Genomic DNA, 4230 nt, shown 5'->3' on the forward strand with positions numbered 1-4230 from the left:
TTCAATCCAGGGCCCCTGCCATATGTAGGTTTCAAATGTTCATAATATCAGTGCTGAGCAACTATAGGTCACTCTGGGTTACAGGGGCTCCATCATGGGCATCCTTGAGTAATGCAGTTTTCTAGCAAATTATGCCAGTAAGTGTCTTGTGCCTAGTATTCATGGTATGTGCCTATTTTAACTGTACTGAGTTTTCCTTAACATTCATCCTATTCTAAAGACTTTATTAGATGAACAGTACATTGTCATCATCATTGCTCCTGAATTGTATCACTTTAAGGTTATTTTATTCCTCTTTAGTCAGAATTTGATGATTTTTTTCTAATTTCTTTTCAAACCCATATATTAATCAATTTTTTTTCACTCCTGAAAAGTTTTCAAATCATTGATCTTACCTTCCCATTCAGTATGTATATCAATTGTGATATATGTGCTGTTCTTTCAATAAATTAAATGTTTCCCAACAATTTACACAAGATTCCTTTCATGTTGCCACACATTATTCCTACTTTCTGTGTTCTGCAAGTTCATGCTTATTTCATTATCAAAGTAAGCTGTAGCCTACTGTCACTTTTGTTTCATTTACATTTGCTCACATTGAAATATGACACGTTTCCTCAGAGACACATTTATAGCTTGCTTACACAAGTGCAATACATAACGAATCCAAGGATCATGTATAAAATCCCCTTTATTATGAGAGGTATCATCATTCTTCAGAGCAAACAGCATTAAATCACAACCTAAGTGAAAACTTTTGTTTATCTTGGATAGATTACAGGATGATTAAAAATGGTGTTAGTTTTTTGCCATCTGTGTCTTATTAGAGAGATTTCCCTTTACATCCTGTCCAGTAGACTCAGCATGAAATGAGAGAATATACCGAGGAATATCCCCTATTAGAGAGTTATCAAGGGAACAGGTGTCCTTATTGGATTTCCCCTCTAGTCCTGTTCTAGCGGCAACTCAAAATTTGGTATTTACATCGGTGTTCAGAGCATCTAGAGTGAGTGAGTCTTCCTAACAGGGACGCAGACAACAATAAAAACCTGATAGTACTTCTAACCAATCCTCATCTACAAAAATGCTTTGCCTTTAGTTATACTTTGGCATAAAAGGGTGCCATGCTGCAGGAACATTTCTATAAGCTAATTCAGTTTTCCTTTAAATCTCTAAAAGATAGGGAGGTTCCGCTCTTAGAGAGATGGCGCCGCTGTCTCCATAGGAAGATTTTCTCTTTTTTCCCATTCTGGTGACATCTCTAAAATGTTGGATTTTCCATAGCTTTCTGTCCTTGTGATAATGATCAACAGGACAAATAGAGAGAGTGAATCTCCCCAGCTGAATAACAGACAGCGAAAAAAAAATGTGACATCAAATGTAAGTTCTAATTCTTTCCTACTCAATCCAAATTTTAAATAAATATGGCTACACATACACTTTAACACACTCTTTGATTTGTGTAGCAAATTGAGTAATCGAGTGTCTCTGCAAGTGTATCCATCAGCAGCCGTGTATAACCACTAAAACAATATTGCAGCATATTTTGTTTTTTTGTTTTTTTTTGCTGGGTTTGCATTTCCTTTTTAGTTTCTAAACTTCAGGGAACAAGATGTATTCTCATTCTGATTCAAGGCATGTCTCATGTTTTAATATGACGTTGAAATAAGACACAAGGTCATCAACTTCTTTTTCTGTATTCTAGCTTTGTTGGTCTTTGGTAAACAAAACAAAAATCCCAAAACTAACAGTTTAAGCTCACAAGAGGGAAATTCCTTTTTTAACCTCACAAAGGAAAATGCTTTTGTTTAAATCTTCATTTATCTTTTATTACCAGTCATATTTACTCATAGGAAATGCTCCCACACATTCTTAAGGCATGAAATCCAAGGAATGCTCAGTCTTTATTATGGTCCCAAGTATGCAGGTCTTGTTATTTGTGATGCGTCTAGGTTGTGTTCCTCAGGTAAGACCCACTGATGGCTTCTAACATATAGACAGATATCGAGCCAGGTCCAAATCTGCAGGCAAGTAGTATAGTCTTAAAACCAGTTGGGACCAGGGCAGACAGTATTTAGACAAAGACAGACCTCAGCGAGAGATCAGAGAAGATGTCAGACAACATCAAAATCCAGGAAACAAGTTAGTATCATAACTGGTTAAATAGAGGAAGAGACCTTTTTTTTCCAAATCTTTGACTAGAATTTAATTGTAACACTTTTGAAACAAAGGTTGCACATTAATAAACTGCTTTTTCTAAGTAGGTAAGCAGGTGGTGGTAACAAGTGCCTAGCAACATGGGCTACCCCTAAGAAGTAGGAAATGCTAGCAACTGAAATAACATTGGTAATGTAAAGCAATCGGTTATCCACGGGAAGTAATTAGTACCCTCTAACTTTTTTACAGTACCTGTATGTCTTCAATCCAAATTAAGGAGACATTGCCAGTAGACTTCTTTATTTGAGGTGGGGATATGCAGCTCATCTCTGGGAAATCAAGATCTCTCTTCGTGCCATTAACCTTTGCAATCTACTAAATAAAACAGCTTGCTGTAGAAGAAATAGAGGAGATGTTGAACTTCATATTCCAACTCTGTGTTTACTTGTAGGTGGATTAGATTTACGAGAACACCAGATAAGTATCAGCTGTTCACCAGGTATTGGCCCTTTTTCTTGTGACATAAAGATGTTAGAAGTAACTGCCTTGTATCATCACTTGCTGCAAAAATGTCAGAGATTGATTACCAATGGGAATGTTTGGAAAAAAACATGGAAGGGAACAGAGACTTTAGGATGAAATTCATTCACTGCTGAGAATGATTGTTGTAGGAATACTGCATCAGCAAAGCAACTTAATCCAACCTCCTTTAAAAATGAAGAAATAGTTTGTCAGGAATTTTTCCATAATGATTATTTTGAGTTTATTAGATGGACTGCAGATGGTGGTGATGATTTATGTCTACTTACACATGGCTTTCTAGAAATGAATGATTATCTTCACTGCCGTATCAGAAGCAATGGATTACACTCCATCAAGGTGAAAGATCTTCTGGAAAATGGCGTTTACTAAGACTTAGGTTTTAGGGAGACTCATGTTTGGAATGAAGGTTACTATGAAAGTGCAGTACTCCACAACCACCCAAATCAAAGGACAGCGATCGATTTCAAAAGTTAGTTTATATGTACATTATAAGGAATATAAAAGATTGGCAATAGCAATATTTTACCATGGGGAGTCTTCCTGAGTGTTTTATTTTGCATGCAGCGCTATACAGTGAAACATAAGTTTTATTACCATGTTTATTGATGACCATCATAAAACTAAAAAGAGAAAACATCAAAAGTTCTGTGGAAGCCTGATGTCAAGCCAATGTGAAATGATGCTGCTTTTCAAGGAATATAGAGTTATTTTAATGGGACAAAGGTGTTCCCAAAGGGAACTTGGATTAGATAAAGGGGTGCAAATGGTAAAATAAGATTTGATAAATTGCGCTTCTGAGCCTTTGGGTTGTAATAGATAAGGAGGAATCTGCCTTGACATTTTTTTCACTGACCAATATGTAAAAATACAGTATAATCACAGCACATAAAGAACAAGGCTGTTTGTATGGACTGGGTTAAAGTTGATTGGATTACTCTAGAAGTATTACTCCCACCACACTTTGCTATAACCAATTCAGTCTTCAGATAAAGTGGTTGTGAATGCTGAAGGTTTTTTTTTTATCTTTATGCATTCTATGCATGGAGGTAAAAAACCTTTGGTGTGCTGCATCCTCTACAGCCCTCCCAATACTTACCCAATCTCGATTCCGTGCTGTGCACAGGAGTCTCAGTTCTCATGGGTCTTTCTCTCCTCATTAGCTGAGACACTGCTGTCGATCACAGCCAGTAAAGAGCAACCAGGGGACCGGGCTGGGCAGCGCTTTGTGTATCTTATAGACACAGAGAGCAGGGCTTGGGAGCAAGCACACACTAGTGCCCCCAGAGCAAGTGGCTTGCTCTGGGGGCACTCACCAGGGGTGAGGGTCTAGAAGCGCTGGCAGAGGACCCAAGAAGAGGAGGATTGGGGCTGCTGTGAGCAAAGCCATTACACAGAGCAAGTGAGTATGACATGTTTGTTATAAAAAAAAAATAAATAAAACACAAGTCTTTAATATCACTTTAAGCAAAGTGATTTTAAAGAGAAGAAACTCACAAGGAGGAATTCACCAGTACTGCTGAGACAAGTCTG

General features: G+C 37.4%; 1 long non-coding RNA gene across 1 annotated transcript; it reads right to left on the reverse strand.

The window, feature by feature from the left end:
• Positions 1-673: 673 nt before the first annotated feature.
• On the reverse strand, positions 674-3077 carry LOC149472014 (uncharacterized). Its single transcript, XR_016305881.1, has 2 exons — positions 2410-3077; positions 674-2021 (listed from the first exon to the last, which is right to left on the reverse strand). It is a non-coding gene; the product is annotated as an uncharacterized LOC149472014 (long non-coding RNA).
• Positions 3078-4230: the final 1153 nt, after the last annotated feature.

Source organism: Staurois parvus, unplaced genomic scaffold (assembly GCF_062004578.1).
Source record: "Staurois parvus isolate SC_StPar_1 unplaced genomic scaffold, SC_StPar_1.0 ptg000025l, whole genome shotgun sequence".
In the NCBI taxonomy this organism is placed as follows: Eukaryota; Metazoa; Chordata; class Amphibia; order Anura; family Ranidae; genus Staurois; species Staurois parvus.